Genomic DNA, 14,135 nt, shown 5'->3' on the forward strand with positions numbered 1-14,135 from the left:
GTGAGGTACGAGAGGAAAGCGGCACACAAGTACCTATAGGTGCAATTCACATTGCCCTTTTATAGGCATAAAAATCAAGCAATTTTTTTAGGCATAGCCCATGCTACCCAAATACAGGCATGGCTACTTCTACCCGTACCAAACATCACAACGATTTCTTGGAAAACCAGCTTAAGCAGTTAGGGAACTTTCCCTTGCTTGAATATTGATTTGTCCAAGAACTCACTTACTTTACAAAGAACAACTATTCCCTAGGGGTTCTTTCCTGACGTTCATCTGCCTGACTTTACATCAAACTATGGCACTACTAAACACCTTCAAGGTATAAATAAACCTACACTTGCTCTAGCAAGATACGGTGGTTCGGAGCAGTTCAAAGACCTACTTGCCCAACACAGCTCGCTACAGCAATTGCAGAAGGAAGCCGACTCTCCAGCTGATGCACTGCTCAGGAAGCAGCCTTTCTCCTGCCGAGAATCCAGCTCCAGTGTTTCCGGCTCCCCTTGCGGGGTGTTGGGAAATCGAGTCCCGAGACAGAGATACCAGACCTCCTTCATTCTAATCAAGGTATGGAATTGATTAGAAACCAGAGAAACCTTTGGTAGATTCTTGCAAACCTATGCTAAAAAAATACTTACTTCTTCCCGCGTACTAGACTTAGGTTAGCTACATTGGGGTAGGCGTATTTTAGAATTACCAGTTGAGTATTTTACTCAATGTTATTTATGTATGTATTTTTATATGGCTTAGAAACCATACAATGCTCTTACAGTATTATTTCATAATACTGTTTACGCTGTACGCATTATACTTTTCAGTCTGCATAACGATTGTAGCAGTTCACTTCTCTTGCATGAGAAAGAAGACTGTTCAATAAACCCTTTTATTGAAAACTCCCGTCTCACTATTTCTCTGCAACTCCGTAGAAACGAAGCATGCACGATTGACTGAGTTAAATACTTATCTATTGTGTCCGCGACTCTGAGAGATATATTCTTATTGTTGGGAAACAAAGTTGTCATGTTTATGCGGTTGTCAGAAACAAATCCTTTCTTGTGTATTCAAGAATGTTTCTAGTGACCTCTGAGTTAGCTGGCACACACAAAATTAAGTTTAGTATAATCGATAGAGACGTAATTGACCTCAGTCCTACATCTAATCTATAGGATATATTATTTCAATGCGCAGAGCCTATTGGGAATATAGGAGCTACACTACAATACAATGCGCACTCCGCTAGCCCAGCAGACATCAAACAAGCTGGCAAGCGCATGTGCAGATATAGGGCTGAGGCAGCACACTTAAAATGCCCTCAGGGGGCAACGGCAAATCCCTGTGTCAGGATGTATGCATAAGCTCGGCTCACCGGTCTCCCTGCTCCCAGTTCGCTTCACTTTGTGGCCCCATGCAGTTCTCCCAGCACCACCTCCAGTAGAACAGCGGGATCATTTAACTGGGGGTAAAACTAATTTTAGCCTTGTGGTCTCTCTGTTGCCATGGTTCCCACATGCTGCCATGATCCTTCTATGCCCTCTCGGCTCTAGTTCGGCCTTCACTGTGTCCAACTCTGTTGCCTGATGTCAACGCTGAGGCTCAAGATGAAGACCCGACCACAGGCCTGTGTGGCGCAGGTCAGTCAGCAGCTCCTACGCTCTAATTAATTTCGTTCAGGGTTCTTGGCGGCATTTATATTATGTTGTGCATATTTGCCACAGAGGATGCGTTTCCCATAGAGGATGTAGCCTCACGTCAAGAGCGGTCGACCACGAAGCTGGGGAACTGGGTTCAAGTCTCGGCAAAGACGCTCAACATCCTGTGATTCTGGGCAAATCACGTAATCCCCCCGTGCCTACCAAAAATGAATGTGTCCTTCTGTAATTCAACTGGTGCTCATGTAACGCGCTCTGATAACCGATGTCTCGGGTCTAGTTTTCACTATATAAAACTCTTGATTTTTTTAACTATGGGGTGGCTGATGCATCAAGGTACAGTGCACAGCAGCAGGCCCTCCTCCCCTCACCGTTCCCAGCCCAATGTACCTGGTGAAGTTGTCCACTCTTCAGCCCCTACTCTGGCACTGCTCACATCCAGGGCCCTGTGGCTAATTCAGCAGGCCCGCTGGGCCACCCGCCCTGCTCTGCTTGATATCAGTGGAGGGGGTGTTCCTGCAGTAGTGCCCTGCTGTGGCCAGGTCCCTCAGCTTATCAGATTTCACTGAGGGTTGGTTAGGGCCCCCGGGCCACAGCGTCCTCTGCCACTCACCACCAGCCAGGGGCACCAGACCACAAAGCCTCTCCCCACAATCTGCTTGTTTCCGGCAATTCAAGTATCTCACTGCTGATGCGATCCAGTTACTGGCACAGCATCAGCCCCCTCAATGCACAGGCTTGTGATCGGGAGGACTCATTGTCTACAATGTTCACCTAGTGCCGGACGGTCGCCGCCATGTTCTGTCGGCCCTGGTCATGCAGCAAGCCGGCACCCATGGTTCTCATGGGCCCTGCACTCCTCTCAGATACCGCTGCTGTTGTTTATAGTGTCCTCCACTTCTCAGGCATGGCTTGCCCATCTTTCTGGGGATGGATGGCAGCCAATAAGTCGGATATTTGACGGATTATAATTCCCCACTGGCAGAGCAACACTAATTTGTGGCCAACTTGCTGTGGTCTCTCTAGTGGTTCCCTGTTGAAGTAGATATTGTTTTGTGAGTTGTACAACTCTACATATTTGCAATATACTATATGCATGATGGATGCCAGTTTATATGTACTTGAATAGACCTGTGTTGGGTATGGTGTACAGCCATTAACAATGGGGAAAGCTTCATATGGTCATTGGGAAAAGTCATGACAAAAGGTGTAATAAAACTAGTAGGCCAGATCTACTTATTGTGAAAAGTATGTGTTAAAGACAAGGGGTTAGTAGGTAAGGGGTTTAGTGCTGGTGATTCACCCCTAAAAACTGCAGGGTTAGAAATTCTGCACTACAATAATCTTTGTTATGATCTCTTTGAAGGGATTGCACTTTGTTTTGCCAGCTATAAATTTGTATACATTTGTTATTTTATCATTATGTTGAATGGTTGACTTGTAGAAAGTTAATGATCAGTACAGTAGGATTGAGTTGATTTTGGTCACTTGTACATGATAAAGGCTATAGGCCTGATTTCTTATTGTGAAAAGTTATGATGAAGGCAGTAGGCCTTGCATATTGATTGTGAAAAGCATAGGTTAAAGTCAATAGGCATTTAAAGGTGTATTGCTGTACCTCTGATTTAAAACCTACAGTTTTTTTACATGAAATTTCACAGAAGACTTCAGTAGGGTAGGATTTGGTTAGCCCCCCTGACAAACCATGGGCATAGAACATTTGCACTGTGAGGATCCTTGTGAAGCCTTGTTAGAAGAGGTAGAGGTAGTATGTTGCCATTCCAACTGTAATTTTGTTTACATTTGCAATTTGATGACTGTATGTCTGATGGATGCCTTGTGGGAAAATGTATGCTCAGTACGGCAGACCAGAGTTGGTTATGATGACAACCCAATGATATCAGCTTTAGGCTTTATTGGTTCCCAGTTATACCAGATGCCACAGGTCTGGTCTGTTTATTATGAATAGTTATTACAAATGCAGTCGAGCTTGGCTTATTTATTATGAAATGCATATGCTAATCCTATAGGTCTCTGCCAGTAGCTTTTTACATTATGTTACATGTCATCTCAGAGATTACCACAGTAGGCAAAGGTTTTGGTGTTGGTGACCCAGTCAGTCAAACCCTGGAGTAGGATTTCCTGTGATGATTCTTATTGGGCCTATTGAGAGGGACTGCATTTTGTTTTGTAAATTTAATTTCATACATATTTGTAATTGGTTGCAGTTCATACACACCTCAATAGGCCTGTGTTGTATATACAGTGTCAAGCCACAGGAAAAACCCAGAGGCCTTATCAATACAATGGGGAAAGTTATGTCAAATTTCTTAAGTATGATCTGTTAAGAGGGCGAAGTTATGAAAAACCAAGTACATCTTATTTACTTACTGCAATAAATATGTTTAAAAGGCAATAGGCTTTTAAGACTCAATTGGTATTACACTGTGCTAAATCCTGCAGACAGTTATTTTGTTAAATGGAATCTTGCAGAGCAAATTACCTTGGTAGGCAAAGGTTATGATGTTGTCACCCACCTGAACAAACCACAAGCATAGACGATTTTCATTATGGTAATCCTTATTAGGCTCTATTAGTAGGAATTGTATATTGTTTTGACAACTTAATTGTGCACATATTTGCAATTATATTATGGTACACCTGATGGTTGCCATGTGGGAAGTCTTATCACCAACATAGTAGGTCTGGGTTAGTTATAGTGACAATCCAGCTATAAGGGCTAGAGGCCTGTTTATTATGGAAAGTTATGATAAACACAGTAGGTCTCACATATTCATTATAAAAAGTATATGTAAAAGGATTAGTATTCCTCAGTATTAACTCCTACAGAAAGGTATTTTTCTAAATGAATTGTAACAGACTGCCTTTGTAGGTAAGGATTTTGGTTGTGGGTACCTCCTCTGACAAAAGGCAGAAGGTTTGCACTGCAATAATTCTTGCTAAAATTCTGTCTTTAAGTAATCTATATGACCTACTGGTGGCGGTAGACCTAGTTTGCATAGGAAAAGCATTGCTTGATTTGCTTATAACTTTGGCGTCGTTTGACAAATCTTCACAAAACATTCCCAAAGAAGTGTCCTACTATGTCTTACATGGAATGTTTTGGGGAGATTCGTCTAGCGGGGGCTGTGAAAAAAGGGGAGTAAAAAAAGTGTGTTTCCAGCATTAATCCCCATATAGATTTTAGACACAACTACAGCCGATCCGCTGTACGGAATGACTAAAAATTTGCCAGAAAGCTAGATCTTGGTACAGATAGATCTCTTTCTGTAATTTGGTGCAAATCCCTTCAGTAGTTTTGGAGTTATTTAGGAAAAAATAAATATAGATATAGATAGATATCTAAGGACGCAAATCCTCAGTGGATCCAACAGATCTGATGCTGAGATCTGATTGGCAGCCAATACTTCAGCTAGGAAGTGTTGGCAGCAAAAACAATGAGAACGGGGCAGGGTAGGTATACCCTGATCCCCTAGGCTTGGTGGTGGGGTCCCCTAGGGACACCACCAGGGCCGAAAAGCATTGAAAAAAAGAAAATGCTCGCAAAAATCCGCTTGTTTATATATGAGCCCCTGGATGCCAAGTTCCAGGGACAAACGTGATTTTTAATTTTGAGGGGGGTCGCAAACAGCCCCCCTCCCCATGGCCTATGTCAGCCCCAGAGACTGCCCCCACCTCGGGGTCAGGCCAATGTTAAATGAAGAGGAGGGGGCCATGCGGCCCTTCTCACCAGGCCGTTTACAGACCCGGGGACTGCCACCTCCCCAGGGAAGACGAAGATATCAGAGTGGTGCCCCTCCTGGACTGTTTAGGCCCTAGGGACCACCACTTTCCCAAGACAGGCTCTGCAAAAAGAAAGGGGGGGTCTGTGCTACCCCCCTCCTGAGGCAATTTATGGCCCTGGGGAGCGCACCACCACCCCAGGACACCCTCCCTATGTCCCTAGGTGCCCATCCTCAGCACATAGTTGTTTGCTTTCACTTGGTGAGAGCTTTGACAGCTCCCGCCAAGCAAGAGCAAACAGTAAATCCACTGTCCATGGGCGGGAGCACCCGCCAGCTAGAAGCAGGCTTTTCATCTGTTTTCCTGCCCACTGTCAAGCAGGCAGGAAAACAGATTGAAGAACTGCTCCCAGGCACAGAGAGCAGCATTTTTTGCTGCTCCCTGTGTACTGAAGCAGGAACCACGGGAGCATTTAGTAATTTGCCATGTCCAGGGGTATAGGCACCCTGGGGCCAAATGAGCCCTAGGCAGGGGACCTCGTGGCCCCCTTACTCTACTCAGAGCCTGGGGGATGGGGTCCCTGAGACCCAACTTAGTGCTGGGAGGGGTCCATTTAGCCCCCTCCCCTTTAACTAATTGACTGGACCCTGGGGGGATGGGATCCCTGGGACCAAAATCAGCCTGGGAGGAGGGCCGTGTGGCCCCCCTCACCTTGAACTAATTGGTCAGGCCCCAGGGCTATTATGGGCCCAGGGAGGGAGGGTGCGCAGCCCCCTTAAACTAATTGGCCAGGCCCTGGGCGATGGGGTCCGCAGGGACGAAATTGGCCCGGGGAAGGGGCCCACGTGGCCTCCTCCCCTTCTGCTAATTGGCTGGGCCCCAGGGAATGGTGTCTTTGGGCAAAAATCGGCCCTGGGAGGGGGGTTCAAATGGCACTCGTCCCTCTTAGTAATTGGGTTGCCCAGGGGATGGGGTCCCCTGGGCCGTAATTAACCTGGGGAGTGGGGATGCGTTCCCCCCTCCTGGGTTGCTTATATATGCAGGGTGGGTCACAGGACCTGGCCACAGGCCATGCCCTGCGGTCGACCCCCTGCCTCGCATGGCCAAAGGGTGGTTGCCAGTAGGGGGTTGGCTGCAGGGGCCAGCCACCGGCCAGGCCCTGCAGCTGAACCACCTCTACGCACAGTCTTTGGCCGTGCATGGAACGGGGTTAGGTGCCTGCAGTGCAATGGCCACAGGGCCTGACCGCAGGCACATAAAACCATAGAAATTCAGAAGTTATAGTTATACTTATTTCAAGAAACTATAACTCAAGCCCCAAGGTAACTATAACTTGCGCCCTCGCCATGCCCTGCTAATTATCCCACATCAGTCATGACAACTTCTATGACATCATTGATAATATCCCTGTAATATTTCCAATAGAATTATTGATGAGAAAACTGCATGGCAGGGGGAGTTAATTATATTTACCTTAGGGCACGAGTTATAGTTCATGAAATAAGTAAAACTCTAACTGGCTGAATTTCTGAGGTTTTCTGTGTGTAAAATGTGTACCTAACTATAACATCCCTGAAACCTTTGAGGTTTTTTTCTGAATTTATAAGGTTTCTTTCTCCTATTGCCTAACTATAATGCCCCTTTCATCTTTGTTTTTTTTAGTGAATGTATATATTCACTGAATATATAATACATATATATTACCTACTGGCAGTCACCAGTGGGCAGTTATAGGTAGGACCATGTAGCATAGAGAACGCATTTTTGGCTTGCCTATAACTTTAGCGTTGATGATGAATCTTCACAAAAGTTTCCAAAAACAGCATCAAGTTAGGCCTTATTGTGCATGAAAAGTTTCAGGGTGATCTGTCAAGTGAGGGCTAAGAAAAAAGGGTATAAAAAAAAGAGCCTTTTATCATGTTAATTCCCATAGGACATTTAGACATGCCTGCAGCCCGAACTGCTACACATTATTACACTGTGAGTTCATAAGTAGCGCATTGCGGGGGAAAAAGTTACTCAGTTAACTATAATTGCTCCATTTCTCCGGCTTTGTGCAATTGAAATGTGAGCCTAATCACAATATCCCTGTAAACAAAAAAATGCAATGAATTTCTAAGGTTTTTTAATTCTATTTCCGAACTATGATTTCCTAATTATGAAGTTCATCTAACCTTTAATTGTTGAAGTGAATTGGTCTGTTTGTCATTTACAATCTGCTTCCATCATTTAGTACATGGGGTAAAGATTCCGTCCACGTCAGTCATTGGCACTCTTGCCCTGTGAATAACAGAATTCTCTGATCATATGTGTACATCCATCTGAAAATGAGAACACTTCAATGGTTAGAGTTGCTTGGCCAGTCCATTAGTGTTTAATATTCTCCATGTATAGTTGCCTTCTCAATTTTTTGCTTCTCCTAATTTTATTTTAATATTTCTTAAGATAATACTACAGCTTTCCAAGCAATGCTAATGGGTCACTTGTTTGCTTCTCATTTCATCTGCTTTGTAATGCATCCCACTTGACATTTTCCTCTAAACCAGGAGAACACTATGGAATGCTATTGTCTATACTATATCATTGTTTTACCATTCTACGATGCCCAATACACTGATTCTAAATGTGGTGGTCCTGTTGGAACTTTACAATACCAATAGACTATTTACAATGCCTTTGCAAGATGGACACCCGCTGCTATGTTTAGTTGTGGTATTACAAGAAAATATCCCTTGTGTTTAAACAGCAGCACGTTTTCATTTTTCTACTTGGATCCTTTTGTATATAAAAAAGCACTTTCATTTATAAGCCAGACTTATTTGCTCAGTCAATGCTTGTTTTGCAGTTTGGGTAGCTGTGGATTATGGGTCCTTACGCAGCAGAGATCTAGGGAAACCTACCAAACCCACACATTCCTCAAAACTAGACAGGAGTGTTGTGTAGCAGGACTTGTGGGGGTCCCACCATGCTTTCTAACACAAAAGCCCTTGCAAACCACAAACATGTTTGCCACCTTTCTGTAAGGGAAAGTTATGGACTATGTAGGAAGTCACACATTTCCTACCAAGTCTCATGTCTCCTGACATGAGGGAAGACAGAGATCCGTGCATGTTGCGGGCACTAGGCCCAGCCACATAATTGGGGTGCATTTTTATTCAGACAAGTGGGGAAATGCTGGTTGTAGGGGATTTTGTGAATCTCTATTTATTTTGGAAGGTTACATCAACCGAAAGGCAAGGAAAATTTGCTACTTTAGGCTAAGTTGAAGTCTGCAGGGCATTATGGATAAGAAATGCTGTGGGATCCATGCAAGGTACACCATCATAGACTCCCTCAGCTGTATAGATTACAGAAATGTCTAGGTTTAGTAGGTTTCCCTGGGTGGCCACCATGCCCAGTCCAAAAAACTGCCGCTACCCTACTGCTGAGTTCTTTCTTCCATGTTGCATTTTGGGGCCTTTGGTTTTGTGGGCGCTATTAGAAGTCACACAAGTGGGGTAGCGTTTACATCAGGCCAAGAGAGGAAACGCTGGGTGGTAGGAATTTTGTGGATCCCTACAGATTCCGGAACTTAATGTCACAAAAATGCAAGGAAAATGAAAGATTTTAGGCATAGTTTGAGGTTTGCTGGGCTTTCCGGGTAGGAAATGTCTGAGCATCTACCCCAGGTGTCTAGTTTATCCAAGATTTCCCAAGGGGGTGGTTGACCCGAGCATTATAAGTGCAGCCATTCTGCATGACAAGTAGGACGATATTGGGATTTAGCCACTCCCCGCTGGCCCGCATGAAAGAACATCTCCCAAAACTTTTGAAGGCACGTCTTTCTTGCCAGAGAGATGGGGACGTTTTAGTCTCCAGGATTTCAGAAAGGCTGTTGAGGCTTTAGAAATGGGGGTGGAGCTTGATGTCATACTCGCCAGACGCCATCCCATTATTTCATTAAAATTTTTGCTGATATCCAGAGACCTTATGCCCCTCCTACATGGGAAAAATTAGAGCAAACACCATCTCGGCCCCCTGTGGGGACCGAAAGTCTGGTTTGAACCACGTGGGGTGGGGGTAAGGCCCAATGCCAGGGTGGAAGGCCTGCTCCGCTTTGCTTTGTCCAAATGTAAAATCCTTGTTGTCTAATAGGTTTTATGGTCCCTGGTGGGGGGATTTGGGGCAACCTCCTGAATTGGGATAAACCTCCTATCTGACCTAGAGGGTGATAAAATACTGTATTACCTCTTTTACAGTGGGGATATGGATCAATGCTGGGGTAGGCCGACCCCCTTCATTTGTTTGTTTTGGCACCATGTTGAAATCCTTAGTGTCTAGTGGGCTTTTTGTTACCCTGGGGGGTAGATTTTGGGTAAACAATCCCAATGCCTGGTCGAGCAGCTTCTATCTGTCCCATTATTATTGTCCTATTTTTTCTGGTGCCTTTTGGGCTTTCTGCAACCCGAGGGCAGAAAGACTGTTTTGAAACTTTGAGGGTGGGGCATTACCCTATGCGTGGGCATGGTCCCCCCACCAACCTTTTGTAATAAAAATTAACCCTCTGGTGTCTAATGGACTTTCCATCCCCCAATGGAGGCAGGTATGAGAGCAGGCAGAAAGGCTTATTTATTAATATGGGGTTGGGGCTTGGCTCAATGCCTGTACAGTCAACCCTCACCCCTCTATATTATTATAAAATAACTCCCTGGGGGCCTAGTGGGCTTTCACCCCCCAGAAAGCACATTGGAGGTAAAGACTTCCTAAATGCCCAGAAAGCACTAGCTCATCGCCGGGGGGCTTCTCCCTACCTTGAAAACAACTCCCAGAGGTCTAATGGGCTTTCTGGGACACCTGGGTGACAGATTAATGGTAATTACTTTTTTGTCCCAGGGAGGGGGGAGCACTAACTCATTGCCAGGCATGTGCTCACCCCTCAAAAAGTAATCCTAGATGTCTAGTGGATGGATCACTGATTGGGGATCACTCTTCTGCAGCAGTCACCAAGCTTTGATCCACTAGGGTTATCCCACCCATTTTTCATTTTTATTATTTAAAAAACTCTCTGCGGTCTGGGGAGCTTTCAGCCACCCCTCAGGGTGCAGGTTGGAGTTAATGCCTCCCATATACACTTCAATAAGTCCTTGAGGGAGCACTAGTCCATTGCCAGGGGGACTGCTGCAACCTTTTCAAAACAACTTCTTGGGGTCTAGTGAGTTTTTGCTGACTACTCTGGGGACATTTTGGAAGCAAATACCTTCTATCTGACTGAGGGGGAGAGTTTTTTGGCCTGGTGGAGCTCTAGCCCATTACTGTAGGCAGGGGTTCTCCTCCCACTTCAAAATAATTCTCTGCAGTCTAGTGGGGTTTCTGCCACCTCTCAGGGGGGGTAGATTGAAGGGGTCATTTGAGCCTGCGGCCTTTGACCAATGCCTGAGAGCCACACCACCCCTTCTTCAAATAAAATAACTCCCTGTGGTCTAGTGGGCTTTCTGCACCCCATTGTACTGATCGTAGGTAATAACTGCATATCTGCTGCCAAATCAGCAGAAAGACTTTTTTTCACCCAGGGAGGGGAGGAGCACTATCCCATCACTAGGGGGGCTATTCCCCTCCTCCAAATTAACTCCCTGGGGTCTAGTAGGCTTTCGGTCCCCGGAGGGCTTGCACACTTGCCACGCACAGTGTTGGCAGCAATGATTTAATTTCAGTTGTCATTAATGACGTTTTTCATGATGTCAAAGAACATGTCATGAGTGTTGTAATGTGAGGTCATAAGCAATGGATGACAAGGTGAGTTATAGTTACTTCAGTTAACTAGGACCTGTGGATTTCAGTTTTGTTTAGATTAAAATATTATTTTTTATCTGACATTTTCAATGTTCTATAAGATCACTTTAACTCTTGTTTTTTTCTGGGAAAAATCAAAAATGCGTGAAGTAATAATATAAAGAGATGTCATTTTAAGTACGGCTTTAGCAATGGGTAAGTACAGTAATCTATATAAAACAGATGTATTGGCTTTGTCAAAAAGTCACCACAATCATGTATCAATAAATATAATCCAAAGCAATCCTTAAAAATACACACATGGCATGGCATGATAATTATTGTCCCAAAAATATTTAAAATATTTATTCCAAGCTATTCTAAATATGTATGTGACTCTTTCTTTAGCACTCTTCAGGCCACAAATGCAGCAATAGTACCAACCACAAGAGTTTCCCCCGCTTTTGCTGAAGAGCATACAGCTCCAGTTCAGAGTACTTTAAAAATAATGATACACTCTCCTGGAGTCATGCATTCAATGACACAAGAGACTTATATTTCTTTTTAAGAGTTTTCTAGGGGCTGCTACTTTCCTTGTAGCTCCCTACAATGCTTTTCTAGATTGTTATTGTTGGGGCCTTCAAATGACAACGGGAGGGTGACTGCATGGAACCCTTCCCGCCAAAAATATATTTAGCTAATGGGGATGGGGTTCCCAGGGTGTTAAAATGGCTCAGGGAGGAGGGCCGCATGCTCCCCCTCCCAAATAATAAAGAATGCGCTGACCCCTGGGCTCTGGTCCACCTCGTGGGGTGGTTTAAATAAAAAGAATGCAGATCTGTGGTAAATTATATTTTACAAAGATTTTTTGTGCCCCAGAGGTATCTCTCTGCTACCACCCACCAGGCATAGGGTTCAGGGTATCCTTACCCTGTTCTCCTAAATGCTTTTTTTCAGGACTCTGATACTGAGTCTCCAAGCCCCACAATGGCCGTCAAACAACTTTGTTGATGTGAGGCAGCCATTCAAATGTAATCTTTTGACCTCTTGGAGCTGCAGTACTTCTGTGTCTCTATATATACATATATGATGAACCTTAATTTCTCAAAAACTACTGAACAGGTTTACACCGAATCACAAAAAGCACACTTTTTGTGTTATTATCTACCTTTCCTACAAATTTGGTGTAATACCTTTCAGCAGTTTATGCTGTATCTCTGTTGTCTCTTGCATGCGGAAAATAATTTGGGACTGCCCATTTACTCAGCCCCCACTTCACAGACCCACCAAAACTCTCCAGGGAGGATCTGAGGTCAATGAGCTTTCGTTTTTGAAAGTTTTATTAAGTTTTGTTAAACGGCATCAAAGCTATTAGCACACCAACAACTTATTTTCCCATGGAAATACTATCCTAACTATAACTACAATGTATTGACTGTCCCTGGATTTCCCAATGCAGAGCTCTTTCCTCCAGTGGGGTTGATCTCCACAAAGAGCCCGAAAGTTACAAATAGTAACTTTACGATCATAAAATGGAATGCAAGAGTGCCCACTCCTTCATTTGAGGGCTTCAAGGCTCTACTCCATAAAGTAGAATAGCAAAAAAAGGGAGATGTATACCTAGGTGTAGGAGTAGTGATACACAAAAGTACACCTACTCATGTGAATTTGTTTTTGAGAATAGGGCCCTGTAGGATGCCTGAAATTAAAGAATACTGATGTAACCATGGTCTATATGACAACATATAATTCTAAGTGCACTACTAAGTTAACTGAATTTGAATGAAGTTCGTTTTTATTTTCGAATCTTTTTGGGAAAATTGTTTTATTCCTTGTGGGGTTTTCAAAGCAAAGATAATAGTAAGGCTTCCACAGATCCTAGACATATGGTGTGGACTCATCAATCTTGCCTTCCTCATACACTATTATACAGGTTTGTACTGGACAGGAGAACTCTTTTTTCATTAATCTGGAAAAATGTACAGAGCTCTTACTACATGTTCAGTAGTGAATGATTCTAAAATGTACGGCACCTTCTAAAGGGAGAAGGATCGGTGATGCTACTTTCAACGTTCACTGCAGCAGACGTGTGAAAGTGATCACTTTCAGCAAATCCTAAACCTTATGTGTAAGTAATGAAATTAGAAAAAAAATTATCCCGAACTTCCTTTGAGTAGCACAATGGTTAATGAACAAGATTACTAATATGATTTGTCAATGTATGTGATTTATTTGAGGAGGATTAGTGTGCAGAATTTGCACAAGTCTGAAATCACCAACATCAGTGTATTCTATATGACCACAAATATCGAATAACTCTTGTGGTCACCGTTTTTCTCAGTTTGGAGCTCAAGAGGTTGCCTAGTTCCTCTTCTACGTGGCACACCTAGATTTCTTTCTTTTCCCACTCAATTTGCCCTCCTTGTTGGCTCAACCTTATGATTCCTTTTACTCCCTGTATCCGTGAACATGGATATCACCTATGTGGTATGATGGCGTTATCTTTCACTCTAAAAGTCTGTCACCTATCTTGCGTCGCCCACATAACCTGCTTATAACACCACTTTCACCTCATCGCTTAAATGTATCTGTACTATCACCACAATTAGCTAATTCGGGGTTAAACCTGCCAAACAGCAGCACATAAAATATTAAATCCCAAACAGATGATCGAAACTCCAAATTGAAATCATTGATACAATTAAAAAAATCATTACCCACATACAGATTTTTTATAGTGAATCCGTCAAGGGGTGGGAAATGTTAATTAAGTCATCTGAAGGCACATTTTAGATGTTTAACATTAAATGTTTTGTAGATATTTTTTAATCAAGCTGAACACGTATTTGTTCTAATTGTACCTACTGTAACTGAGTGGCTTCTCGTAGATCAGAAATGACACCATGAAAGTCATATCTAAAAGACAGTCTTTGTTAAATACATGCAACATTGTTCATGGAATAAATTCATGGAATGGTGCATGTTATTATTTAA

This window comes from Lissotriton helveticus, chromosome 1_1 (genome assembly GCF_964261635.1).
Source record: "Lissotriton helveticus chromosome 1_1, aLisHel1.1, whole genome shotgun sequence".
Taxonomy (NCBI): Eukaryota; Metazoa; Chordata; class Amphibia; order Caudata; family Salamandridae; genus Lissotriton; species Lissotriton helveticus.